This window comes from Oryctolagus cuniculus, chromosome 5 (genome assembly GCF_051225735.1).
Source record: "Oryctolagus cuniculus isolate XC-2025 breed Fujian yellow rabbit chromosome 5, ASM5122573v1, whole genome shotgun sequence".
In the NCBI taxonomy this organism is placed as follows: Eukaryota; Metazoa; Chordata; class Mammalia; order Lagomorpha; family Leporidae; genus Oryctolagus; species Oryctolagus cuniculus.
In genome coordinates, this window is record NC_142871.1 from 140440787 (window position 1) to 140454572 (window position 13786).

General features: G+C 43.8%; 1 protein-coding gene across 1 annotated transcript in view; it reads left to right on the forward strand.

Moving 5' to 3' along the window:
- Positions 1-6033: 6033 nt before the first annotated feature.
- TRIM31 (tripartite motif containing 31) overlaps positions 6034-13786 on the forward strand; it is a 39468-nt gene continuing 31715 nt past the window's right edge. The window contains exon 1 of the mRNA XM_070074831.2: positions 6034-6225. The gene's annotated coding sequence lies outside the window, so the exon portion shown is untranslated. The remainder of the gene's footprint in view (positions 6226-13786) is intronic.

The window sequence follows — 13786 nt, forward strand, 5'->3', positions numbered from 1 at the left end:
CTGAGTTCTGTGAGCCATTTTAGCAAATATCAAACCTAAGGAGGAGTTACAGGAAGCCCAGTGTTTAGCCAAGTCAACTGGAAGTGTGGTGGCCTGGGGACCCCCTGCGTGTAGGGAGGCAGGCAGTCTGGTGAGACTGAACCTGTGAAGTCTGTGCTCTCGGTGGTGAGAGTTGGAACGGAGTTTAACTGATGTGAGAGAGCCAGAATTCTGATCAGTGCAGGGGAAAAAAGCCCCATGCACTTGAGGTCAGAAGTGCTGTGAGTTTTTCTTTTCTTTTTTAATTTGTTTCACAATTTTAGAAAATGTTTTGACATATTTACTTCAAAGGTAGACAGTATATGAATACACATATATACTATTTTTTCTTGAAATCAGAGATGTTAGAATCACAGAGTGAGGGATTCATGACAATTATCATAACCTGGGGAAAGAAGGGTGTATTGTTATTTACATGACATGATTCAGCAAAGCAATATTTATAACTAAATATCAAATCAATGGCATTAACACAATTCTTTTTTTTTTTTTTTTTTTGACAGGCAGAGTGGACAGTGAGAGAGAGAGAGACAGAGAGAGAAAGGTCTTCCTTTGCCGTTGGTTCACCCTCCAATGGCCGCCGCTGCAGCCGGCGCACCGCGCTGATCCTGGCAGGAGCCAGGAGCCAGGTGCTTTTCCTGGTCTCCCATGGGGTGCAGGGCCCAAGCACCTGGGCCATCCTCCACTGCACTCCCTGGCCATAGCAGAGAGCTGGCCTGGAAGAGGGGCAACCGGGACAGAATCCGGCGCCCCAACCGGGACTAGAACCCGGTGTGCCGGCGCCGCAAGGTGGAGGATTAGCCTATTGAGCCACGGCGCCGGCTTTCTTTTTTTTTTTTTTTAAGATTTATTTATTTGAAAGGCAGGGTTACAGAGAGAGAAGGAGACACATGGAGAGATCTTCCATCCAATGGTTCACTCCCCAAATGGCTGCAACAGCTGGAGCTGGGCCAGTCTGAAGCCTGGAGCCAGGAGCATCTTTTGGGTCTCCCACGCGGGTGCAGGGGTCCAAGCATTTGGGCAATCTTCCATCACTTTCCAGGCCATTAGCAGAGAGCTGGATTGGAAGTGGAGCAGCCAGGACTCCAACCGGTGCCTATATGGGATGCAGGCATGGCAGGAGGCTGCTTTATCTGCAACACTGGGCCCTTAAAACAATTCTTATACTCCATCTATGTATCAACTTCCACAAATAACAAAAGAACGTGATATTTGTCTTTCTGAGTCTGGATTATTTCATTTAGCACAGTGATTTCCAGGTCCATCCATTTTGTTGCATTTACTTCTTGCAAGCGTCTTTCCTCAACATCTCAGTTCCCTTACTTGCTTCTCCCAGGAGATGGCTTCCTTGAAGCTCAGGGCCACGGTGGGTGGGCACCTTGCTCGTCCTCACCAACACTTCCTAACCATGACTTTCCAGAATTCCTGCCCAAGGGAGCTCCCACCATCCATCCTCTCCTCCTCCATGGAGCCATTGCCTCTCATTCCCCGAGGACTAGAGCTCAGGCCACAGATTTCTCCCTACCCTGGGTCCTGCCATCATCCTGAGTGATTCCAGGGACTGTGTAGACAGCCACTCTTGAGGCCCTGCAGTTCCTGCCATGTTCAGTGACCTTCACCACCTACCCTGTGACCACTCCCTGGACCTCATCACTCAGATTCCATCACCTAAAGTGTAGTCCCGGCGTCGTCCCCGGCCTCCAGCCTTCTCCAGCCTCGAGGCCTTCACCCATCTGCATTCTACTTTTCTATCCTATCTGATGAGAAATAAGAAAAGCAAAATGCAAAAATTAAGTAACTCGCCCAGGGCCACAGCAGGGTCAGTGCAGAGCTGAGGTTCAGGCCAGGACATCTGTCAGCCCAGCCCAGGGCATCAGCACCACAAAATGTCATCTGTCTTCACACCTTTCCTAGACTTAGAGAGTCCAGTAAAGGCTCGACAAATGAATGTGAGAATGAACACACAAACAGAGAGGTTAACAGGTGGATTTGTGGGGACTCGAATGAAGAAATAATACTTAATACCATCTTAGAATACTGATCATGTACGCACGTCTACTGTAATGTTCAGCTTTCCTGGATTTCCCTATTGGCTTAATGAGTAACTTCAAGGCATGGACCCACTGTGTTTAAGTAAAACTAGCTTAAGAATGATTCAAACATGAAAGTTATAAAGGGAAAATGGATAAATTCTGGGCTGGCGCCGTGGCTCAATAGGCTAATCCTCCGCCTTGCGGCGCTGGCACACCGGGTTCTAGTCCCAGTTGGGGCGCCGGATTCTGTCCTGGTTGCCCCTCTTTCAGGCCAGTTCTCTACTATGGCCCGGGAGTGCAGTGGAGGATGGCCCAAGTCCTTGGGCCCTGCACCCCATGGGAGACCAGGAGAAGCACCTGGCTCCTGCCTTCAGATCAGCGTGGTGCACCGGCCGCAGCACGCCAGCCGCGGCGGCCATTGGAGGGTGAACCAACGGCAAAGGAAGAGCTTTCTCTCTGTCTCCTCTCTCTCACTGTCCACTCTGCCTGTCAAAAAAAAAAAAAAAGGATAAATTCAGTCACATTTTAAAACCTCTACATGGAAAAGAAGCTACCAAAGTAATATCAAGAGGAAAATGACCACATGCAAATAGAAAAAAAAATTTACAATGGCCATCAAAATCAAAGAGCTAACTTCCCTAATGTGTAGAGTGCTCTTAAAAATTAAAAATAAATGATCAACTACCAAGTAGAAAAATGGGCAGGGAACATGAATAGACACAGAAGAAAACACAAATTGTCTAAAGCATGTAGAAAGATGTTCAGTATTACTCACATGAAGAAAATGCAAATTAAAGCAACACTGAAATGCTATTTTCCTCTTTTGGTCTGGCAGAAATCCAAATACTTGGTAAGCAAATTTGATGAGCATGTGAGGAAACAAGAACTCCCAAATGTATACCATTGATGGCAGTATCAAGTAAGACTCCTTTAGTAGAGAAGTGATCTGATAATTTGCTTCGAGACTAAAAATACACATTCTCTTTGAACTAACAGTTCTGATATTAGGAATTTACCTTTCAGATACACTCACACACGTGTGAAATCATATAGACAGATACTCATTGATCAAATCTGTACAAGCATTGTATCAATTTTGGAAACAAACCAAATGTTCACCAGTGGAAGTTATGCTGTATAAACCAGCTACACCCATACAAGAGAATCCTGTTTAGCTGTTAGACACAGTGGAGTTAAGGAGATAACCTTTGGTATTAGAATAATCTCTAAGATTAATTGTGGAATCAAGAAAAGACAAGATTAACTACGGCTAACAATAATTTCCTCTAGATTTCAAAAATAGCTAGCAGAGATAATTTTGAATGTTTTCACCACAAAGAAATGACAAATGTTTGAGGTGATTGATATGCTAATTACCTCAATTTGATCATTACACATATATATGTGTATCAAAATATTGAATTGTACCCACAAATACATATAATTATTGTGCATCAATTAAAAATAAAAATAAGATATAGAATAGCATGTATGATATGTTATTATTTGTATAAAGCACAGGGGGAAGCTCCTAGCTTCAGCCTGGACAAGCCTGACCATTGTGGCCATGGGGGGGGGGATAGACCAGTAGATGATGAAAAATCCCTGTCTGTCTGTTTATCTATCTATCTATCTATCTATCTATCTATCTATCTCCCTGTATGACTTTTCCTCCCTCTCTGTAACTCTGCCTTTCAAATAAATAAATAAATCTTGAAAAATATGTAAAAGGCAGAAAGAGAACAGAAATAGACCTTCTATCTTATCACTCACTTCCCAAGTGACTTAAACAGACTAGGCAACCAGAAACTCAATCCAAGCTTCCCACCTGGGTGTCAGGGACTCAAATACTTGAGCCATCACCTGCTGCCTTCCAAGTGGGCATTAGCGGGAAGCTGAAATAAGAAATGGAACTGGGACTCAAATCCAGGCACTCTGATATGGGATGCAGGCATCCCACGCAGCATCAAATTCCTACTCCCTTTTAAATTATGCTTAGTAGGATTATCTGCCACTCTGTCTGGAACAGGCAATAAAGAACCTCCAGCTGAGTATTGTTGAACAGTAGAGGGCACTGTTCCGCAGGATAGCACACAGCTTCCTCCCTTTGCCTTGGGAAGGTGTGAACTGCTGCTGCCACAACTTGAAGTCCCTGGGACTTGTCATAAAAATGGTGACCAGGGACGGGCGCTGTGGTGTAGCAGGTAAAGCTGCCGTCTACAGTGCCAGCATCCCATATGGGCACAGGTTCAAGTCCCAGCTGCTCCACTTCTGATCCAGCTCTCTGCTATGGCCTGGGAAAGCAGTAGATGACCCAAGCCCTTGGGCCCCTGTACCCGTGTAGGAGACCCAGAGGAAGCTCCTGGCTCCTGGCTTCAGACTGACTCAGCTCTGGCTGTTTTGGCCAATTGGGGTCTTCCAAAAGATGGAAGACCTCTCTCTCTCTCTCTCTCTCTCTCTCTGTGTGTGTGTAAATCTGACTTTCAAATAAATAAATAAGAGCTGGCAAAGAAATACGTGGCCAAGGAAAGTGAGCCCTGATAAATGTAGAGTCCGGGGGAGGGGAGGGAGGCCAGCATAAAACTGTGTAAGAGGAAGAGGAGAAGCCCAGGGAAGAGACTACCTGTAAGACAGAGAAGACAGGGGCACCAGAGAGGAACATTTGCCAGTAAGGGAAAAAATATATCTTGTGGCAGAAACAGCCAAAGAATTTTTCAGAATGCTAATGTGTGATGCTACACTGTAAACTATGAGCTCTGCAGCCATGTCCGTTGGTGAGACCCATCCTTGGCCCCAGCACTCAGCCTCCTCTCTGCCTGGATCTCCAGGGTGCAGTCAGTCAATCTGCCACACACACAACTACTGTGCAAGAAACAACTTAGAGAAACCAAAGAAAAGATGCTGTGCTCCATCTGATGATGCATTCTCCGAAAAGTGGGACATGAGCAGAGCAGGAACTCAAGATCTGAGACTCAGCAGAGACCTCGGGAGCTGCTAGCAAAGCCACAAGGTCTTGGTGGAAACCCCTGAATTCTCCCCAGTGGCGAGGAGGAAACAATTAGCTGACAATACTGCTACTTGCTCTCACTTGTGTGTGGAGCGTAAAACAGCTGAACTCATAGAAGCAGAGAGTAGAATGCTGGTTACCAGTGGCTAGGGAGGGAAATGGGTTAGGGAGATGTTGGTCAAATGATACAAAATTTCACTTAAGAGAAATTGGTTCAAGATTTCTATCATACATCATAGTGATTCTAGGTTTATCTGTATTCTTAAAAATTGCTAAGGGGTGGATTCTACATGTTCTTACCATCTTAGAAGTAAATGAGCAAGAAAACAATTGGCCTGAAATGCATTGAGGCTACTACTCATTCACCAGATTGAAAAAGCATCCTTAGGGCCAGCACCATGGTGCAGTGGGTTAAAGCCCTGACCTGCAGTGCTGGCATCCCATATGGGCACTGGTTGGAGTCCCAGATGTTCCACTTCTGATCCAGCTCTCTGCTATAGCCTGGGAAAGCAGTCCTTGGGGGACCTGAAAGAAACTCCTGGCTCCTGGCTTCATCCTGTCCAGCCTCAGCTGTTGTGGCCATTTGGGGAGTGAACCAGCGAATAGAAGACCTCTCTCTCTCTCTGTGTCTCTCTCTGAACTTTGTCTTTCAAACAAAAAAATAAAAAAGAGACTTCTTAATATTTGAGTGCTACCTGAAACCTGCTTCTGAGCAGCACAGCATGACAGACTGGCACAGAAGTTTTGGTTGCAGACTTAGAAAGGGATGGGTCCACCCCCCAAGTGGAGTGTGTGTGAACGGCTGACTTACTGTAAGTACTTAGCTGGACACACCTGTTTCAATAAAAGGTTAAGACTGCTCAACTAGCCACTTCCTTGTAATAGAAGATTTTATGAGCTTCCAATTCCAAAGTCACTGAGGCGTAGAAAAGAATCAAAACAAGCCAGCAAGTGCAGAGAGTGAGACACAGCCCAGAGGGAGGAGACTTCAGAGGTAATTGTGCTGCCCTTTCGGGATGTGAGAGGAAGACCTACCTTGAAGTTTGTGGCTTGACTGTCCCATTCCAAGGCCTTGAGACAGGACCTAACAATGCATTCCAGCATCATACTATGAAAACACGTTGAATCATTTGTGGAGAGAGCAAAGTAAGTTTATTTTGGTGCAAAAATCTTTTTGAAATTCATGCGGTTTTTTTTTTCATGATATTCACTTTCTTTGAACTTTGTGAAGTACCTGCATATTTTATGAATTTGTAAAAGTGATATTTTAATTCCAGTTAGGATTGCTGTCTCTATTTCAGTTTTCTCTACCACAGTATCCTTCTATCAGTGACATTTGGGGGATCGAGTTGAAGGGAAATTGAGTTGGGCTTACACTGTTTGGGTTTACTAAGTTATGTGGTTCAAAAGCACTTCCATATATAATCAAGTTATTGCTGTCTGTCTCAGTGTAGCAATGTCTTCTGGGAACACTGCTACCACCAAGACAACTCATTTGACATGAGACTGAAGTGCAAGGTTGGAGGACCTCCAGAATAAGAACATGTCCCATCATATGAGCTGCCAGAAGTATGTGGACAGTGAAGACAAGCTATCCTTTCAATCCTTAGATGCATAAAATTTAAGTCTAGGGTTCAGTCTCATCAATATCTAGTCAAAGTAGAAGTGCTTTTCTTCAGGAATATATTTGACAATACAACATATACAATTATACATATATCAAAAAATTAAATATTTACATGTTTCAACATGAATTCAGTAGAAGTTATCCTGATTTCAGACAGAGAATTAAAAGAATACAAACTTTTTAGTTTCAAGCAAAGGCGTTAATTTTTGGAGGGAAAAATTGATTTTAATTATAAAAATAGATGCTTAGTTTTTTTCTAATCAATTGGTGAAGAATGAATTTTATAAAACATTGAAATTTTGAAATATTTCTGGTTAACTTGATATAAAATATTGATATCTACAAACATATTTTCATACAAGGTAGATGACCTTCAGTAATGTATTTAAGGTGAGTCACTGCTGTGAAAATTTGAAATGCCCTGAAATCTAAGGGGCACTTAAGAAGCTTTTAACACTAGCCAGTGCTATGGCAGAGAGGGTAAAGCCACCGCCTGCAGTGCTGGCATCCCCTACATTCATCGGTTCAAGTCCTTGCTGCTCCACTTCCAATTCGGCTCTCTGCTATGGCCTGGGAAAGTAGTAGAAGATGGCCCAAGTCGCTGGGCTCCTGCACCCCAATGGGAGACCCAAAAGACGCTCCTGGCTCCTGGCTTCTGGCTTCAGATAGTGTTGTGCCCAGATCATTAGATCCCCGCAGAGACCCCCAGAGAGTCGATCACACCGAACTGCAAGAGCAAGGTTTATTCGGGAGTACAAGCCACGACAGGGACCCCATCCAAGCAACTGGCACAGCGGAGGAAGGAGTGAGGCCCGGGTCTTTGTTTGGGAGAGTTTTTAAAGGAAAAAAGGGATACATCAGCAGGAAAAGAGTTACATACAGCACAGAAGCTTTGGGTTCAGGGAGTTACAGCAGGGGCTGACAGCACAGGAGCTCTGGGCGCAGGAAGTTACTTTGTTCAGCAATCTCTACTGTGCTGTCCTTGATCTACTGAGCTAGCTGTCCCTGGTAAGCTTTGATATCTCTGGGATGCCTGAATGCCTGCTTTTACAAGGACCTGGGTCTGCTATGGGAAACGGAGGCTGCTTTTTTTATTGTTTTAAAATGGAGTCACTTTGGCTCTTCATTCCCCTATTGTTTTTGTGCATGTTTGAAGAACCCAATCATGGGTTTTGGACAGACATTTTATAGGTTTTACAAACATTGAAGGGTTTATATTGGGACCGTTGGACCATTAATTGAATGGTGCCCAATCTCTGTTTCATAAACTGTATAAGTTTGTTAACAATGGAAGGGCTGAAGGTTAAAATTAAAATCAGGAGAACAAGGGGCCCTATGAGTCCTGATAGTAGGGGGCTTGCCATGGAGAAGAATTGAACCAAGACTCAAACCACCCCTGAGAGGCCTCCTGTTCTCTTGTTTTGCCAGCCCTCCCTGACCTTAGCCAGTCATGTTATCTTTTATTAGGCCCGAGTGATGGGCATAAAAGCAGCATTCTTTCCCAGAGTGGTGCAAAGCCCACCACATTGGTCCCAGAAATCCAAGAGGTGCAGAGGGATGACGATCCGTCTTCAGAGTCACCCCTGCTGTCGTGGAGCAATGAGGCACTCTTCGCTGCCATGGGGCGATGTCTTAAGCCACTGTCTCCTGGGTGGGGAGCCGAGACATTCCTGTAGTAGCATTTGGTTGACCGCCTGGTTGCCGAAGGCCTTGGTTCACTCCATCACCAGCTGTAAACATTTAAACAGACACTGTAGTATAGAGACAGGGTGAGGATAAAGCAGATTCCAGCCAAAACCGGGAGAAAAGCCACTCATTAGTGTGGGAGAGGATTACCAGTACACACATGTTGGGAGTATAAGTGGCAATCCACTACAGAGAACAAAGAATTTACAGAAATATTTACTGTTTAATTTCTGCTCTACTTTTATACACAGACTAATGACTAGCTATTTGCAGCATGTCTTTAACTTTTTAACTTTGTGCATTTACTTTTCCTCAACAAGGCAGAGCTGCTGTTGCTATTTGTAACTGAGACAGCAGTTGATACTTAATAGGAAACACTGCTCACAGAACTGTATTCCCTACTAGCCAAATTTACCTAATAATGAATTATTTTGATAATGGAGAGCAGATACCATATGCACTAATTATACAAATGTTAAAGTCACAGTTTTAAACAAGGTAATTTACATTTTGAAGTACACTACTTATGGTAATACTGTTTAAAAGATACTACTGCTGCCCCCACAGGATATGTACAGAATGTTTGTATACCACTGACTTTAATAAGCAACAAAATTACAAAGGAATGAGGCCCAGGAGTGGGCCAGACAGGGTCCAGAACAAAGGACAGAGTTGCTATTAACAAAGGACAGAGTTGCTATTAGAGGAGTCAAGAAAGGTGTTGTCCAAGTTACAAGTAAGTTTTCCGATTGAGAGGCAAAGAGAACCTGATAAAAGGGGCTTGATAATAACCTGGTGACTTTAGGTCTTGTAAGTTAAGGGGCCTAGACCTATCTATCTCTTTACATAGGGTACATTTTAAGGGAGGTGTGAACCTCCTTGGGGAAGGCACTCTGTTGACTTTTATTACTTACCTGGCCTGGGAAGAGAGCTGGCCAGGTAAAGGTAGGTGGCATCTCCAACAGGAAATTTACAGCTCTGTCTGCAATGTTTCTGACCCTACTTGGCCATTCTCTCAACACTGGCGGTCACTTTGGAGGCTGGGCTAAGTGAAGGGCTTTTCAGCTTAGAACCAATAAGATCTGTGGCTCTGACCTGAAGTCCTTCAACTCCAGGGCAGTTCCATTTCCAGTGATCCAACTCTTGGCTGGCAGAGCTGCCAGGGCTCTTTATAAGCTGATTTCTGCTGGAGCCCAAGCTTACCACATTGAAAGCAACTGCAGTGGACTGGCCTACTGGGTCTCCCTGAGGGCAGATCACTGTACAGAGCTGCCTGTAATAGGCCTGCCACCCATCTTTACATTGCTTCTGATGTCCAGTTTTCTTTTCCTCCTGGTTTTTGTTAAAGCAGACTAGAGAATGCAAGTTAAGGGAGTGCTCAGTCTCACTTCTAATTTTCGTTGCCTAGACTAGAAGTCTATAGTCATAGGCATGTTTCTAATGAATATTTATCTGGGCTGAGTTACTCTGATTCCTGAACATGGTTGACCTTTAACAGAACTGACTTATGTCCTTACCCAAATAGCTATGCAAGGATGCTGCCAGATTGTCACTACAAAATCTTTTTTTTTTTTTTTTTGACAGGCAGAGTGGACAGTGAGAGAGAGAGACAGAGAGAAAGGTCTTCCTTTACCGTTGGTTCACCCTCCAATGGCTGCTGCAGCTGGTGCACCGTGCTGATCCAAAGGCAGGAGCCAGGTGCTTCTCCTGATCTCCCATGCAGGTGCAGGGCCCAAGGACTTGGGCCATCCTCCACTGCCTTCCCGGGCCACAGCAGAGAGCTGGACTGGAAGACAGGCAACCGGGACAGAATCCAGCACCCTGACCAGGACTAGAACCCGATGTGCTGGTGCCACAGGCGGAGGATTAGCCTATTGAGCTGTGGTGCCGGCCACTACAAAATCTTACCAGTTACCAGCCATGCTTAAAAACCTTGCACCACCAGAGGCAAAACAGATATGTTACTCTGTGTGGTGTTGCCTGGCAGTGGCTTTAATTTCCTATGCTAGTCTTTAATCCAAGTAATTAAGTAATCTCACAAGGAATAATCATATATGGCAATAGGGTCAAAAAGGCAGGGCAGCTCTTTCATGCACAAACATTTCAAGAGTAATATCAAATGAAAACTTAGCAAGTAGATTTAATCATTAGACAACAACTTAGGAAAGTTCAATGTCTCTTACAAATTTTAAGAATACATGTACTTGGAAACATCTCTTAAATACCCACCATGGTGTAGTCTGTTTAACCAGCAAATTTAAGCACACGTTTATAAAATGTTTTCAGTTTTTTCCTTCTAACAAGTTTACAGAGATTTAGGTTACACGAATTTTCAATCAACTTTAGCTGTTTAAACTTATGGGAAACATTTTGTTACAGATTACAATATAATCAAGCTCTACAGCAATATGTAACACTTGAGATAACTCTTGTATACAGAACATTTAGACCAGCAGAGACATTAGAAAAACATACATAAATGTTACAGAGGAGTTGATTAGATAGATGCATTTAGTTTCACAGCAAACTACAGGGTCACATACATCAGAACAATAAAGCAGTTTCAGTGATAGTTGTTAAAATTTTTAACCTTTTTTATAAATCACCAATTGATTTGAATTACTTTCTGATCTTAGTAACCTCAGTTAACTATACTTTTTCCCAGTTGGTACCTGTAATACATTATTGGCTTTATCAGTTTACAGAGTCATCCCAAAGTGCTGAATACAATAGATGTAGCTGGAAAAAGTCCATTGCAACCTATAGGAGGACAGTTAAAAACAGAAGCAAACAGTTTTAGTTTTATGAGTAGTAAATCTGATATACAAAACTGTGGATGACAAAAGACCTTAAGTTGTCTTAAGTTGTCATATTTAAAATTACAAACTTGTTAACCAACAAGAGACACTTGTTTACTTTACATAGCATTTTGAAAGTACCTGTAGGATTTTACAAGGCACACTTAACTCTTTTAGGCCTCTGGGGCCCCTTCATCAAGATGACCATTATGTTTAGTAAGACTAGATTACCAGACTTTACAATTTTCAGACATTTGTATTAATACTATTTTATACTATGACATAATACAGACCAAATTTGATCATTGTTACAAGGTGATTATTTAAAGGTTTGAAAATAAGCATATATTTAAATAACTCATAGCTTTTAATAAAAACTCAGTTGTTTTTAAACAATTAGAATTTAACAGAGACATCAAGAGAACATAATAGATTAACTTATTGTTCTAACAGGAAATCAGTAATAGCTTTCATGTTTAAAAAATTTTTTATAACTTTTTGTGAATTTTACACAACCTCTTTAACTTACTTGAAACATTTTATTTTTATACTTGTGATTTTTTATGTCTTTTTTTTTTGCTTTACATTTTAAAATAACCTATTAAAATTTTTTAAGTCAAGACAACATTTTTAAACAAGGTAACACATTAAATTTCAGCATTAATTACTTTTAAGTGATGTTGAACTATTTTTTATATGGACAATCTATGAAAACAACGTTAGCAAATTCAAGTAGTTTTTCTATAGAACATAAGGTGTTGAAAGTACCAAAGTTTACATTTAGACACTTATCTCATTTGTCTTTACCCAATTTAAATTAGCAGTTACACCTAAATGACTTGAGATGCTGATATTATATATCTCTATCTGAATTTAATTAAAATTAAAATTGTATTTATCTAAAACAAGTGCTAATTACCTATTACTGTTTCATTGAGTACTGACCACCCAGAAATTTGTTAAAACAAATCGCAAAATAGGTTCAGCAAGTTACAAAGCAATATCTTCTGGCTTGCTTGAGATAAAACAAGAGCCATCATAAGGGTGGGATACCCGATTTGTTTCATTGATAAGACAGGGAGAGTAGACTTTGGACCAGACCTGATTCTAAGGTAAAGTTCAAATTCTGAGATAAGGCAAGGGGGAGGAGAGTTACCCAGTCCACGCCAGTCTCCAAGGCCAAATTTGAATTTTGCGCCAATCTTGCGTGCAGCGCTGCCACTTGGAGACCCACCAACAGAGCCTGGTGATGGACATGGAGTCTCTCTTTACAGAAATTAACCCAATTGTAATTGTCCTTTTTAACATTTACATTGTTCCAACATGCCAGAGGCTGTTCACCTTGGAGACCTGCTGCGGATATGGGTACAGCCTGGCCGAGATTTACACCCTCTCCCCCGGATTTTTAAGGGCCAGCGAGAGCTCACCGGACGCCACTGCCGGGCCCCCCCCCCCCCCCGGGGGCTCCTGCCGGCTTCTCCGCACTTCATTGAATTTTTTTTACTTTGACATTCAGAGCACTGGTTAAAAATCACATCGGGTCAACACCCTCAGGATGCTTTAATTAAACAGTTGGATTCCTCTGGTCCGCATCAGTTCTAAGTCGGGGGCTAGGCACCGGCTGAGGCGAGGTGCATCGCGGAACCGCGGCCCCAGGGACGGACCCGGCGAGGGAGGGGGAGACCGCGCGGCACCGAGCGGCGCCGGTGGGGGGAGGAGAGGGGTCTCCTCCTCGTGAACCAACCCCGGGAGTGCGGCGCGCACGTGCACACTCTGTGCCCACCAAGCTCCCCGAAGGCGGCCGCAACGCCCGTCGCAGCCAGGGCAATCCACTGGAACGTCCCGGCTCGTGTCCAGTCACCGCCACTGCGGCCCCCCGCGGGGGGCACCTCATCCAGCCGCAGCGCGTGCCCAGCCCTGCTTCATGCCCCAGCCTGACTGATCCAACCCTTAACCTACATTATTATGAGCCTTTTTTTTTTACATTTCTTCACTGTGCAAGAGTTAGATCCAGTGGAGAGGATGGAGTCGCCCCCATGTTCTGTCCAGTTAAGTCAGTTGTCAACAGAAATAACACAAACACCACTTAACAAAAAGACGAACAAACATGGGGCCCGTACAGAATTTCCGCCGACAGATTCAGATGGTCATATTACAGAAAGTCTCCGCTGCTCCGAGGGCAAACCTATGGGAGTTTGAAGGAGACCAAAGACCTTACGGATGGGACGAGACCTTTGCAGCAGTCCCTCTTTGTCCCCAGATACAGATTGGACCTTCCCAGGTCCCAGACGAGGAATTGGGACGTCTCCCGTTTCCTCTGGGGTGTGCCCTGCGAGCGCGTCCGCTCGGGCAGTGACCCTCCACAGATTCAGAATACAGATGCAACGGCGGCCGATGCTACAGATTCAGACTTAGACAGAGTTAAACAATGAACAAATAGACTAACGAACTCATCCAGTCTACTGGAGCAAACCTTTGGGGTTGAGGTCGCTGGGGGGCTTCTTGGGGATCACAATCCCAGACGAGCCCCCAAATTATGTTGTACCCAGATCGTTAGATCCCCGCAGAGACCCCCAGAGAGTCGATCACACCGAAC